This window comes from Schistocerca americana, chromosome 10 (assembly GCF_021461395.2).
Source record: "Schistocerca americana isolate TAMUIC-IGC-003095 chromosome 10, iqSchAmer2.1, whole genome shotgun sequence".
Taxonomy (NCBI): Eukaryota; Metazoa; Arthropoda; class Insecta; order Orthoptera; family Acrididae; genus Schistocerca; species Schistocerca americana.
In genome coordinates, this window is record NC_060128.1 from 90579011 (window position 1) to 90595003 (window position 15993).

The following is a 15993-nucleotide window of genomic DNA, read 5'->3' on the forward strand; positions in this document are numbered from 1 at the left end:
GTAATAAAATGAGCTCTAACATGGTAATTAAGCGTTTCCGGACACATGTCCACATAACATATTTTCTTTCTCTCTGTGTGTGGAATGTTTCCTGAAAGTTTGGCCGTACCTTTTTGTAACACCCTGTATAAGACAAGCGTCTGGCGCAGTTGTTACAGCCGGCCGAAGTGGCCGCGCGGTTCTGGCGCTGCAGTCTGGAACCGGGAGACCGCTACGGTCGCAGGTTCGAATCCTGCCTCGGGCATGGATGTGTGTGAAGTCCTTAGGTTAGTTAGGTTTAACTAGTTCTAAGTTCTAGGGGACTAATGACCTCAGCAGTTGAGTCCCATAGTGCTCAGAGCCATTTGAACCATTTTTTTGCAGTTGTTACGTGGGTTACTGCTGCTACAATGGCAGGTTATTAAGAATTAAGTGACTTTGAACGTGGTGTTATAGTCGGCGCATGAGTGATGGGACACAGCATCCCCGAGGTAGCGATGAAGTGAGAATTTCCCGTAGTACCACCATTTCACAAGTGTACCGGGAATATCGCCGGCCGCGGTGGTCTAGCGGTTCTGGCGCTGCAGTCCGGAACCGCGGGACTGCTACGGTCGCAGGTTCGAATCCTGCCTCGGGCATGGGTGTGTGTGATGTCCTTAGGTTAGTTAGGTTTAAGTAGTTCTAAGTTCTAGGGGACTTATGACCTAAGATGTTGAGTCCCATAGTGCTCAGAGCCATTTTTGAATATCAGGAATGCGATAAAACATCAATTCCTGAAGGAACGGGACCAACGACGACTGAAGAGAATCGTAAAAGGTGACAGAAGTGCAACCCTTCCGCAAAGTGCTGCAGATATCAGTGCTGGGCGGGATTAGCCGAGCGGTCTCGGGCGCTGCAGTCATGGACTGTGCGGCTGGTCGCGGCGGAGGTTCGAGTCCTCCCTCGGGCATGGGTGTGTGTGTTTGTCCTTAGGATAATTTAGGTTAAGTCGTGTGTAAGCTTAGGGACTGATGACCTTAGCAGTTAACTCCCATTAGATTTCACACACATTTGAACATTTGAACAGTGCTGGCCCATCTATAAGTGCCAGCGTCCAAACCATTCAACGAATTGATATGGGCTTTTGGAGCCGAAGACCCACTTGTAGCCATGAAGACTGCACGACACAAAGCTTTACGCCTCCCCTGGGCCTGTCAACACCGGCATTGGACTGTTGATGACTGGTCGGACGAGTCTCGTTTCAAATTGTACCGAGCGGATGGACGAGTAAGGGTATGGAAACCTCATCAGTCCATGGAACCTTCATGACAGCCTGGTGGAGGCTTTGAATTGGTATGGGGCGTGTGCAGTTGAGGTGATATGCAAACCCCTGATACGTCCAGATACAAGACAACTCTCACACTCTCACAGGTGCCACGTACGTAACGTTTCTGTCTGACCACCTGCGTCCACTCACGTCTATTGCGCATTCCGACGGGCCTGGGTGGTTCCAGCAGGACAACGCTACACCCACGCGTCCAGAACTGCTACAGAGTGGCTCCAGGACCACTCTTCGCAGTTTAAGCACTTCCGCCGGCCACCAAACTCCCCAGACATTATTCAGCATATCTAGGATGCCTTGCAACGAGCTGTTCAGGAGAGATCTCCACCCCCTCGTAATCTCACGCATTTATGGACAGCCCTGCAGGATTCATGGTGTCAATTCCTTCCAGCACTACTTCAGACATTAGTCGAGTCCATGCCACGTCGTGTTGCGGCACTTCTGCGTGCTCGCGTGGGCCATACGCGATATTGCACGCGTGTATCAGTTTCTTTGGTTCTTCAAAGTACACAGGGTGGTTCATTGATCGTGACCGGGCGAAATATCTCACGAAATAAGCGTCAAACGAAAAAACTACAAAGAACGAAACTTGTCTAGCTTGAAGGGGGATCCAGATGGCTCTATGGTTGGCCCGCTAGATGGTGCTGCCATAGGTCAAACGGATATCAACTGCATTTTTAAAAAAATAGGAGCCCCCATTTTTTATTACATATTGGTGTAGTACGTAAAGAAATATGAATGTTCTAGTTGGACCACTTTTTTCGCTTTGTGATAGATGGCACCGTAATAGTCACAAACGTATAAGCACGTGGTATCACGTAACATTCCGCCAGTGCGGACGGTATTTGCTTCGTTATACATTACCCGTGTTAAAATGGACCGTTTACCCATTGCGGAAAAGGTCGATATCGTGTTGACGCTCACGCTTGACCACTAACGGAATCGTGTGAAGTATTGCAAGTATGGTTTGCAGCTGTTCAGGAAGAATCCACAGGACGTTAAGCGTCGTTTCGTCATTGTGGATGCAACATGCATACATTACTATACTCCTGAGACCAAAGAAGAATGTAATCGATGTATTACCAAGGGAGAATCTGCACCAAAAAAGGCGAAGACCATTCCTGCGGCTGGAACCGCTATAGCGACTGTCTTTTCGGATTCAGAAGAGATAATCCTCATCGACTATCTGAAAAAGGGTAAAACTATTACAGGTGCACATTATTCATCGTTATTGGACCGTTTGGAAACCGAGCTGCAAGAAAAACGCTGGCGATTGGACCGCAAAAAAGTCCTTTTCCATCACGACAATGCACCAGAACACACCTTAGCAGTTGTGGTCGCAAAATTATTGGAAATAAGATTCCAACTCGTTTCACATCCCCCCTGTTCTCCAGACTTGGCTCTCTCGGACTACTGTTTGTTCCCCAATTTGAAGAAATGGCTGATAGGACAAAGATTTTATTCAAACGAGGAGGTGATAGCAGCAACTAATAGCTATTTTGCAGACTTGTACAATTCCTATTATTCGGAAGGGATCAACAAATTAGAATAGCACTGGACGAAGTGTGTAAGTCTAAAAGGAGACTATGTCGAAAAATAAAAAAGGTTTACCCCAAACACGTAAGTAGTTTTTATTTTTGCACGGACTTTTCAAACACCCCTCGTATTAACAAATGGAGAGAAAACATTTTTCACGAAAAAATGCTTCCGAAAGGTGGCGGCATGTGTTTAAAAAACAAGTGAGTAAGACAAGGAACAAGCAAAAGAAAATTGTATGTTTTATGTTTCCTGTTCATGCCGGCTCAGACGTACGAGAAATTCTTGTTTACGTAGGCAAATACAAAATTTTGAAAATATAGCATTTATGTAAATTATTTTCTTCTCCCTGAAATAATGTATACTATTTACATCTAAAGATGGAAGCAAGCCGGTGGGAAGAGAGACACACAGCTTCAATAAAGTAAATTTCAAAAGTAATTTGACAATGTAGTACCGTTACTAAATTGTTAAAAGCAACCGAAAATTGATATTCAACGTCAGAAGTACGAGAAATTCTTGTTTACGTAGGCAAATACAAAATTTTGAAAATATAGCATTTATGTAAATTATTTTCTTCTCCCTGAAATAATGTATACTATTTACATCTAAAGAAGTCGGTAATCCTGCTCGGTGCTCATGTCTAACCACAAACACTGAACAAGTAAAGTGAAAACACTCATTCTGGGAATTAACTGAAAACATTCACATAACTGTCAGGAACTTGTCTCGGTCTGTTGGCTGACATTTGGTGACAGCACTGAAACTCGAAGAGTGAGTGACAGACATTCATACAGCTGACATGGCCGGAGAGACTAGTTTTATTCCTTTATTTTACTCGACTGAGAAAAAAAGGACTGAATGAAAGAACATTCGACTGTCGAGTTCCATCAATAGCTGCGACGGAAAAACAATTCTGTCTATAAATTACACTATCGGTTTCAGTCCGAATTTTCATAGACAAAAGAAAAGAGAGAGGAGTGCACGAATATACATCAGGTTTACCAGCTTGAGGTCGAGCTTCGCAAAATCATATTAAATTGCCTGAAAGTAATCAGAGTAATGAAAAAAACCTAATTAGTGATTTGAGGAATAATTGAAATGTTTCACGAACAACCACTGCTAGTTATCTACTAAAGAGTCACGAAGTTCGTCTCTTCAATGTCTACCTATTCCACGCATAAAAATGTTAGATTGGTCATACAATTTACTGTCAAAGAGGTATCCTTCGAATCAAGTACTAAACTTAGGACATTTCCAGAACATAATACGCCAGGAAGAAAAGTGCTTCTCAAAACTTTATTCATTCAAAGCATAGTTATTTTCCGTAAATAAAAAATTGTGTTTGGGTTATATTTGACTTTAAAATGGCTTCGTTCGAGTCAAGCTCTACATTTAGGACATTTCGAGAGGATCAGATACTAGGGAGAAAAATAAGGTGTCAAGAAGTATATCTTTCCAAAGCTTAGCTATTTGTGCACATGAAAAGTTAGATAATGTGATAGTTAAACGTCAAAATGGTCTCCTTCCCACAAAGTTCTAAATTCAGGGCGTTTCGACAAGACGCTAGACAATAGTAAACGAGGTGTCATAAAGATCATGATATCTGAAGGAAACGTGAAAATAAAAGGAAAAAAGGAAAATGTCCGGCAGATGTTTTGTGAAATGATTTGTCTAAGACTAGAAAATAAGAGAGGTTAGAGAAACATCGATGAACTGATTCTTTGAACAATTGAACTTCCATGTACAAAACAGCTGTAAACATCTGATTACAAATGAGGTAATGTGTTAAGATGAACGTCAACAAAAGCAAAACGAGGATAATGGAATCTAGTCGAATTAACTCAGATGATGCTGCGGGACTTAGATTAGGAAATGAGATGCTTAAAGTAGTAAATGAGTTTTGCTATTAGGGGAGCAAAATGCCTGATGATGGTCGAAGTAGAGAGGATATAAAATGTAGACTGGCAATGGCAAGGAAAGTGTTTCTCAAGAAGAGAAACTTGTTAACTTCGAGTATAGATTTAAGTGTCAGGAAGTCGTTTCTGAAAGTATTTTAATGGAGTGTAGCCATGTATGGAAGTGAAACCTGGATGATAAATAGATTGGACGAGAAGAGAATAGAAGCTTTCGAAATGTGGTGCTACAGAAGAATGCTGAAGATTAGATGGGTAGATCACATAACTAATGGGGAGTTATTGAATAGAATTGGAGAGAAGAGAAATTTGTGGCACAACTTGACTAGAAGAAGGGATCGGTTAGTAGGACACGTTCTGAGGCATCAAGGGATGACCAATTTAATATTGGAGGGCAGCGTGGAGGGTAAAAATCGTATAGAGAGACCAAGAGATGAATACACTAAGCAGATTCAGAAGGATGTATGTTGCAGTAGGTACTGGGAGATGAAGAAGCTTGCACAGGATAGAGTAGCATGGAGTGCTGCATCAAACCAGTCTCTGGGCTGAAGACCACAACAACAACAACAATGTGTTAACTATTTGATGTTAAATATGTAAGTGATAAAAGTTCAGAGATCGCTTGAAATTATGTACAAAATTCGTTGGAAGTAGCCAATTGCTCTCATTATCAATTACTAGTTGAGTTTATTCTGGGTAATTTGCACTCCGTTTCAAGAGAAACGTAGTTTTTCACACGTCTTAATGTTTATGACGTCATGTGTCCTGAACCATGAGTGCTACAGTGGTACTACTTTGCTGATACTTAAAGTGCGATATGTTGACGCTGTCTGCAAAATTCATCGGAAATACAGTTGGTGGTAAAGGAGTAATAAATCAAAACGTCGTGCCTGAAGCGGAAGTTTTACTTGATGAACAGAGAAAATTTAGTAAGCGGCAAACTTTTCTCCTCTTTTCATTTTGTGGGGGAAGGGGGAGGGTAGGGGGCAAGGGGTCCTTTCGTATTGGTTTGAAATTATGCCGGGCTCTGGGATAGCGGTTTAGTGATATGGATTTGGCGCGGCTCTGAATTATGTACTGCAAATAATGATCGTCAACTGTTCCTGTCGTATATTTTATTTCTTAATTTTAGACAGATCACTTTAACAAATATTGACCTAAAATTATTTATGAGGGTACCCCCACCCCCCACCCAAAAAAAAGACGGACACAATAAATGGTTCAAATGGCTCTGAGCACTAAAGGGACAACATTTGTGGTCATCAGTCCCCTAGAACTTACAACTACTTAAACTTAACTAACCTAAGGACATCACACACATCCATGCCCAAGGCAGGATTCGAACCTGCGACCGTAGCGGTCACGCGGTTCCAGACTGAAGCGCGTAGAACCGCTCGGCCACACCGGCCGGCACAGACAGAATAACACTGCCGTGAGCGGAGCTTGTGTAGTTCGCATTTCTGTCGCTAGACGTGTATACGCAACTCAAATGGCTCTGAGCACTATGGGACTCAACTGCTGAGGTCATTAGTCCCCTAGAACTTAGAACTAGTTAAACCTAACTAACCTAAGGACATCACAAACATCCATGCCCGAGGTAGGATTCGAACCTGCGACCGTAGCGGTCACGCGGTTCCAGACTGAAGCGCGTAGAACCGCTCGGCCACACCGGCCGGCACAGACAGAATAACACTGCCGTGAGCGGAGCTTGTGTAGTTCGCATTTCTGTCGCTAGACGTGTATACGCAACTCAAATGGCTCTGAGCACTATGGGACTCAACTGCTGAGGTCATTAGTCCCCTAGAACTTAGAACTACTTAAACCTAACTAACCTAAGGACATCACACACACCCATGCCCGAGGCAGGATTCGAACCTGCGACCGTAGCGGTCACGCGGTTCCAGACTGCAGCGCCTTTAACAGCACGGCCACTTCGGCCAGCTATACGCAACTCATTGCCAGTTCATTGCCATCCCTGCTGTCGACCTGGCTTGTTCTGTTCATGTGAAGTGACTGTGTCGACCGGTGTGGCCGAGCGGTTCTAGGCGCTACAGTCTGGAACCGCGTGACCACTACGGTCGCAGGTTCGAATCCTGCCTCGGGCATGGATGTGTGTGATGTCCTTAGGTTAGTTAGGTTTAATTAGTTCTAAGTTCTAGGCGACTGATGACCTCAGATGTTAAGTCCCATAGTGCTCAGAGCTTTTTGAACCATTTGAAGTGACGGTTTTTGCTAGCTCTATTTTGTTCTTGTTTCGTTTTTTATGATGGCAAGTTTAAGTGAACAACGTACAGCTGTGCAATTTTGTTTTATATTATATGAAAATCCTGCTTTTTTTTAATGCTGAAAACAGCTTCTTAAGATGACGCTATGGGATAAACTCAAGTGTACGAACGGTTTTCTCGATTTAAAAATGGCGGCATGTCGATTGATGGCAAACCTCTTTCCGGACCAGAATGAGATTTTCACTCTGCAGCGGAGTTTGCTCTGATATGAAAATTCCTGGCAGATTAAAACTGTGTGCCCGACCGAGACTTGAACTTGGGACATTTGCCTTTCGGTCTAGAGCACTAGCCCGCGAAAGGGAAAGGTCCCGAATTCGAGTCTCGGTCGGGCACACAGTTTTAATCTGCCAGGAAGTTTCATATCAACGCAAACTCCGCTGCAGAGTGAAAATTTCATACTGGAAACATCCCCCAGGCTGTGGCTAAGCCATGTCTCTGCAGTATCCTTTCTTCCAGGAGTGCTAGTTTTGCAGGGTTCGCAGAAGAGCTTCTGTGAAGTTTGGAAGGTTGGAGACGAGGTACTGGCGGAAGTAAAGCTGTGAGGACGGGGCGTGAGTCGTTCTTGGGTAGCTCAGTTGGTGGAGCACTTGCCCGCGAAAGGCAAAGGTCCCGTGTTCGAGTCTCGGTCCGGCACACAGTTTTAATCTGCCAAGAAGTTTCTCTTTCTGGACGTCCATCAACTGCCCTATTAGCGAGGACATTGAAAAAATTAGGGAGCTTGTGCTCACAGACCGTCGACAGACAATTGATCAACTGTCAGACATTAGTGGGTTATCTTGGGACTTGGTTTAGCGAATTTTAACGGTAGATTTCGGAATGAAAAGGACTGCTGCCAAGTTTGTTCCTCGGGTTCTGACTGACAATCAAAAAGAATGTGGAGTTGAAACATGTCGTGCTTTGAACCAACAGCTAGAAACTGATGCAGATTTTCTGTTGAAGATCATTACTGGCGATGAGTCATGGTGCTACAGTTACGACCCAGACACAAAGCAAGAGTCTAATGGAAGACGTCTGTGTCACCTCGCCCAAAAAAATGTCGTCAAGTCAAATCCAACATCAAAACAATGCTGATTTGCTATTTTGATGGCAAGGGCGTAGTTCAATCAGAGTCTGTTCCACCTGGGCAGACCGCCAATCAAACCTTTTATTTGGAAGTTGTAACAAGATTGCGCAACAGTGTTCGTCAAAAAAGGCCCGATTTGTGACAGAAAGGAGCTTGGTTTTTCCAGCACGACAACGCACCTGCGCTCGGAGCCATCTCTGCTGGACAGTTTTGGCGTAAAAATGGCATGGTTCCGCGGCCCCACGCACCTTAATCACCTGACCTGGCCTTGTGCGACTTTTTCTTATTTCCACACATGAAATGGGACACCGATATGACAACGTTGATGAAGTAACGAAAAAAAAAATAAAAAAAAAAGACAAAGCGAAGGAGGAGCTGTCAGCTACTGCTATAGATGACTACAATAAAATGGAGGCACCACTGGGACAAATGTATTAGTTTTAATGGAAATGAGCGTTTGGCGTCATTGACCGGGAGCTCCCTTACGGGCAGGTCCGGCCGCCTTGGTGCAGGTCTTACTACACTCGACGCCACATTGGGCGACCTGCGCACCGGATGGAGATGAAATAATGATGAAGACAACACAACACCCAGTCCCTGAGCGGAGAAAATCCCCGATCCAGTCGGGAATCGAACCCGGGCTCTTTAGGACGGGAGTCCGTCGCGCTGACCATTCAGCTATTTTTTTTCTTTTTTAAATCTCATTTTGTTCGTTTTCGTTCGTTGTATCTGCTCGGCGCGTGACGTCGAAAGTCACCCGTTTCATTTCGTTGTTGATCCATTAACTCAGTTTGCTTATTACGGAGGGTAGCTAACCCTCTGACCGAACACGCTGAGCTACCGTGCCGGCCATATCGGGGCGAACATTAGTTTTAATGGAAAGTATTTTGAAGGGGATTAGGTTGTTTTGTTAACAATTTGAAAATACAGAGGGGTCAAAAAAAATGTATCCACTTTTTAAAAGCTCACAACTGGCCAACTAATTGACGGAGTTGTCTCATCTTTGGTAGTGTAATAGTCTGTAGTTCCGGCAATCGCCATACAAGCGTTGTATTGCATTGTTGTGTTTTGTCAGAAGACAGTCTCCAGATAGTCAGTGTTTTGTTCTGAGTTGCACTTGGTTACTCGAGTAAACATGGCTGGCGCAAGGCTTACATTCGATGAATGGAAGTCAGCTTTGAAGTGGTATTTTAAGTACGAAAACACTGAGTTTAAACGGCAATGGCGAAATGAGTATCAAACAGAGCCACCGACACGTTTAACGATTCGTCACATGCGAGACAAATTTGAAGCCGAAGGCTGTGTTAAAGATGTACACAAACAACGATTTGGACGACTTGTAACAGTAACAAGTCCAGCTAACTCCCGTCGTGTGTTACAGCAATTCAATCGCTCACCACAGAAGTCTGTGAGACAGTGTGCCCGTGAAACTGGAGTGAGTCGCTCAAGTGTTCGGCGAATTTTGAAGACAGCAAAGTGGAAGTGCTACATCCCACGATTGCTACACGTAATGAACGAGGACGACTCAGATCCTAGAATGGAGTACTGCGAGTGGTTTACTAACATAGTGCTCAACGATGGAGAGTTTGCAGAGATGATTGTGTGGTCTGATGAGGCACAGTTCAAACTCAATGGAACAGTAAATCGCCACAATTGCATCTACTGGGCCGCCGAAAATCCGAACGTCCATGTAGACAAAGCCGTGAATTTGCCAGGAGTAAATGTGTGGTGTGGATTGTCTTACCGGGTCTCGATTGGGCCATTCTTCTTTGACGGCACAGTTACCGGTGAGGTGTACCTTCAGAAGCTTCAGACGTCCATTTTACCTGCCATCTGAGACTTGTATGGAGACGGAAGAGTTTACTTTCAACAAGATGGTACCCCAGTCCACTACCAAAATCGTGTTAGAGCGTATCTCGACGAAAATCTACCAGGAAGATGGACAGGCCGTAGAGGTGCTGTGGAGTATCCACCACGTTCCCCAGACCTAACGCCTCTGGATTTTTACCTGTGGGGAACACTAAAGGACGTCGTTACGTCGTTTATCGACAAAAGCCACGCACATTGGATAAACTTCGAGAATCACGTTGCAGTCAGTAGTTCGTGCTGCAGTTCGGCGACATCGTTTGTGTGTGGATGTTAATGGTGACCATTTCGAACACCTACAGTGATATCTTTAAGTTAGACCTTACGCTACACTTTTACCAAAAATGAGACAACTCCGTCAATTAGTTTGCAAGTTATGGACTTTTAAACAGTGGATACAGTTTTTTGGACGTCTCTGCATATAACGTTTAAAAAATAATTCCGATTTTTTTCGCGTAGTCCCTCGTATATGCCACGTCGTCCTCTCAGCTCAGTGACGTCACCCGGATTACCTGTCAATGGTGGTAGGCTGTACCGTATCCCCCGTCGGCCACGGCCTAGGGCACGGCTGACGTCGTTTCCGCCTCCCTGCGCATACAATGGCCGCGTGCGGAGAAAGCCCGAGCTCTTCTCTCGCCGGCTGACCATTGTGTCCGCACGAGAAGCTGCAATTACCGCAGCTGCTGCTTTCTCCGTCCGTCGCGTATCAGCACATGAGAGTGGGCAGACATTCCACCGGCCAGCACGCACGATTCTCGCTCCGTTAAAAGGGAAGCCAGGTTAGGGTTTAACTAGCGTCGGGGACTGCGTCGTTAGAGCAAAGTGCACACAGCTTGTTTTTCTGAACAGGGAGAAATCTTACGACTCAGCTTCGTGCCAACTGCGAGAGTATTGTTCGGGAATCATTATTTATGGCAATGTACGAGGCGTGTTTTTTAAGTAAGTACCGTTTTGAAATTTAAAAAAAGAGGTGCTAAGATATCTCAATAATTTATTTTTACATGAAATCCTGTACCTTAAACTACGCACTGACGCCATTACAGCCGGCCGAGGTGCCCGAGCGGTTCTAGGCGCTACAGACTGGAACCGCGCGACCGCGACGGTCGCAGGTTCGAATCCTGCCTCGGGCACGGATGTGTGTGATGTCCTTAGGTTAGTTAGGTTTAAGTAGTTCTAAGTTCTAGGGGACTGACGACCTCTGAAGTTAAGTTCCATAGCGCTCAGAGCCATTTTTTTTTACGCCATTACAGTCTGATTCTTCCTTGTTTACGTTATGTACTGAAAGTTTAAGATGCCTTCGATAATCGTGAGTCGCGCCGAATCCTAAGGAAATGCAATCCGAAAACAAAGGAAGTAGGTTACAGTACACTTGTTCGCCCACTGCTTGAATACTGCTCACCAGTGTGGGATCCGTACCAGATAGGGTTGATAGAAGAGATAGAGAAGATCCAACGGAGAGCAGCGCGCTTCGTTACAGGATCATTTAGTAATCGCGAAATCGTTACGGAGATGATAGATAAACTCCAGTGGAAGACTCTGCAGGAGAGACGCTCAGTAGCTCGGTACGGGCTTTTGTTGAAGTTTCGAGAACATACCTTCACTGAGGACTCAAGCAGTATATTGCTCCCTCCTACGTATATCTCACGAAGAGACCATGAGGATAAAATCAGAGAGATTAGAGCCTACACAGAGGCATACCGACAATCCTTCTTTCCAAGAACAATACGAGACTGGAATAGAAGGGAGAACCGACAGAGGTGCTCAGGGTACCCTCCGCCACACACCATCAGGTGGCTTGCGGAGGATGGATGTAGATGTAGATGTAGACTGTGAAGTACGGGCTGTTATAAGATTTCTTATTGCTAAATGCCTAAAAGTGATCTATATTCATCGTGAGATCTGTGCAGTTTACGGAGAAAACATTGAGTGATGGAATGGTAAGAAAGTGGGTGAGAGCATTTAAAGATGGCCGCACAAATGTGTACGACGAACAACGGAGTGGGTGTCCTTCGGTCGTTAATGAAAGTTTGGTGCAGGAAGTGGACAATAAGGTGAGACAAAACAGACACTTTACGATTTCCTCCTTGCGGGATGTCTGTGCATAAGTGCATTATTGCAAGCATAGTGAGAGCAATGAAATTAATATGACGCGCCTCAGGATTTGTTTTCGTGGTATCCACGCTTTCCACTCTCCCTTAGTCGTCATCTAGCTACTAGCATGGTCTGTTATCCTATGTGATTGGTTTTACTGATGTGACGAGCCCTTGATTCTAGGGCCCTTAACTTTTACATATGGGCATACAGACCGTGAAACCCGCCTGTTTTTTCGGATATGTTGTTGAAACTTTTGCTGTTTGGCCTCATGGTAGGGAGAATTTGAATGCCATTTTACAACATTTGAACTCGATCTACCCGAACACGATGGAGGTGGAAGAGGATGGTTCCGTCCCCTTTCTTGACCTTTTGGTTAGGAGGAAGGTGGATGGTGCGCTAGCACATGCAGTTTGCCGGAAACGTACTCACACTGACTTGTATGTACAGGCTGTTAGTTTTCACCATCTGGCTCAGCGTGAAGGGGTACTTCTTACCTTGGTACACAGGGCACATGTCATTTCCGATACTGAGACTTTGCCATCTGAGCTGGCCTGTCTTGAAGCTACATTTCGTCAGAATGGGTATAGTGAAAGACAGATTGAACGTGCGTTGCGCTATCGACCAACTGTGCATTGGGTGACTGATGGTAATACTGAGTCGACACCGAAGTCTGCTGACTTTTTGCCTTACACAGGAAGCACTTCCAACAAGATCTGTCGCATTTTAGGGAAATAGGATGTGAAATGTGTTTTCCGACCTCCATCTTAAATTAGAGTACTTTTGGGTTCTGTTAGTGATAATCTCGGTTTGCTTAGGGCGGGTGTATATCGGATTCCTTATAGCTGTGGCATGGTGTACAGATCATCAGGACTGTCGCTGTGGCCGAGCGGTTCTAGGCGCTTCAGTCCGGAACCGCGCTGCTGCTACAGTCGCAGGTTCGAATCCTGCCTCGGGCATGGATGTGTGTGATGTCCTTATGTTAATTATGTTTAACTAGTTCTAAGTCTAGGGGACTGATGACCTCAGATATTAAGTCCCATAGTGATTAGAGCCATTTGAACCATTTTATTAGGAGGACCGACGTACTGAGCATAAACGGCACACACCATTACAGCAGCCAAGTAGATCTGCTGTTGCCGAATATTGTTCGGATACTGGTCACCCTATGTCACATAACAAGATATTGGCATGCACGTCCAGCTATTGGGACAGTGTTATTAAGGAAGTTGCTGATATTAATGCTGACTCCCTTGTCAAAATAAGGGGGGGTTAGAATCAATGTTACCTCACTTACTAGTCCGCAATCTTTCACTATCGATACCTCTGACCTTGGTCATCTTTGCTGGCACTAGTCTTCAGTGTGTGTGTGTGTGTGTGTGTGTGTGTGTGTGTGTGTGTGTGTGTGTGTGTTTTATCTTTCCTGAATTACTCCAAAAACCGAGGTTTTAAATTTGGTTGTACATCACCTGTTCGTTGCAGTTTGTGGCTTGAAAATGACGGGGTGTACTCCCGCCGAAATAACGGCGGTCGCTGTAAATATTACCTGGCTGAATTCCCGGAAGTTGTTTGAATAGTTGTCCTCCGTTGGTATATATCATGTTCTACATCTACGTCTACATCTACTTCACTACTCTGCAATTCATATTTAAGTGCTTGGCAGAGGGTTCATCAAACCACAATCATACTATCTCCCTACCATTCCACTCCCGAACAGCGCGTGGGAAAAACGAACACCTAAACCTTTCTGTTCGAGCTCTGATTTCTCTTATTTTATTTTGATGATCATTCCCACCTATGTAGGTTGGGCTCAACAAAATATTTTCGCATTCGGAAGAGAAAATTGGTGACTGAAATTTCGTAAATAGATCTCGCCGCGACGAAAAACGTCTTTGCTTTAATGACTTCCATCCCAACTCGCGTATCATATCTGCCACACTCTCTCCCCTATTACGTGATAATACAAAACGAGCTGCCCTTTTTTGCACCCTTTCGATGTCCTCCGTCAATCCCCCTGGTAAGGATCCCACACCGCGCAGCAATATTCTAACAGAGGACGAACGAGTGTAGTGTAAGCTGTCTCTTTAGTGGACTTGTTGCATCTTCTAAGTGTCCTGCCAATGAAACGCAACCTTTGGCTCGGCTTCCCCACAATATTATCCATGTGGTCTTTCCAACTGAAGTTGTTCGTAATTTTAACACCCAGGTACTTAGTTGAATTGACAGCCTTGAGAATTGTACTATTTATCGAGTAATCGAATTCCAACGAATTTCTTTTGGAACTCATGTGGATCAGCTCACACTTTTCGTTATTTAGCGTCAACTGCCACCTGCCACACCATACAGCAATCTTTTCTAAATCGCTTTGCAACTGATACTGGTCTTCGGATGACCTTACTAGACGGTAAATTACAGCATCATCTGCGAACAACCTAAGAGAACTGCTCAGATTGTCACCCAGGTCATTTATATAGATCAGAAACAGCAGAGGTCCCAGGACGCTTCCCTGGGGAACACCTGATATCACTTCAGTTTTACTCGATGATTTGCCATCTATTACTACGAACTGTGACCTTCTTGACAGGAAATCTCGAATCCAGTCGCACAACTGAGGCGATACCCCACAGGCCCGCAGCTTGATTAGAAGTCGCTTGTGAGGAACGGTGTCAAAAGCTTTCCGGAAATCTAGAAATACGGAATCAACTTGAGAGCCCCTGTCGATAGCGGCCATTACTTCATGCAAATAAAGAGCTAGCTGCGTTGCACAAGAACGATGTTTTCTGAAAGCGTGCTGATTAATGTATCAATAGATCGTTCCCTTCGAAGTGATTCATAATGTTTGAATACAGTATATGCTCCAAAACCCTACTGCAAACCGACGTCAATGAGATAGGTCTATAGTTTGATGGATTACTCCTACTACCCTTCTTAAACACTGGTGCGACCTGCGCAATTTTCCAATCAGTAGGTACAGATCTATCGGTGAGCGAGCCGTTGTATATGATTGCTCAGTAGGGAGCTATTGTATCAGCGTAATCTGAAAGGAACCTAATCGGTATACAATCTGGACCTGAAGACTTGCCCGTATCAAGCGATTTGAGTTGCTTCGCAACCCCTAAGGTATCTACTTCAAAGAAACTCATGCTAGCAGCTGTTCGTGTTTCAAATTCTGGAATATTCCATTCGTCTTCCCTGGTGAAGGAATTTCGGAAAACTGCGTTCAATAACTCCGCTTTAGCGACACAGTCGTCGGTAACAGTACCATCGGCACTGCGCAGCGAAGGTATTGACTGCGTCTTGCCGCTTGTGTACTTCACATACGACCAGAATTTCTTCGGATTTTCTACCAAATTTCGAGACAATGTTTCGTTGTGGAACCTATTAAAGGCATCTCGCATTGAAGTCCGTGCCAAATCTCGCGCGTCTGTAAATTTTAGCCAATCTTCGGGATTTCGCGTTCTTCTGAATTTCGCATGCTTTTTCCGTTGCCTCTGCAACAGCGTTAGGACCTGTTTTGTGTACCATGGGGGATCAGTTCCATCTCTTACCAATTTATGAGGTATGAATCTCTCAATTGCTGTTGCTACTATATCTTTGAATTTGAGCCACATCTCGTCTACATTTGCATAGTGAGTTGGGAAGGAATGGAGATTGTCTCTTTGGGAGGCTTCTAGTGACACTTTATCCGCTTTTTTAAATAAAATTATTTTGCGTTTGTTTCTGGTGGATTTGGAAGAAACGGTATTGAGCCTAGCTACAACGACCTTTTGATCACTAATCCCTGTATCAGTCATGATGCTCTCTATTAGCTCTGGATCGTTTGTGACATTTCTATACTTGTCGTAAAGAGCAGTTTCTGTTGGACACATAATGTTATCGAATTGTATAAAGGTTTGTCCTTGAAGATGGGTTTAAATCCGTTGAAACCAGAATTTT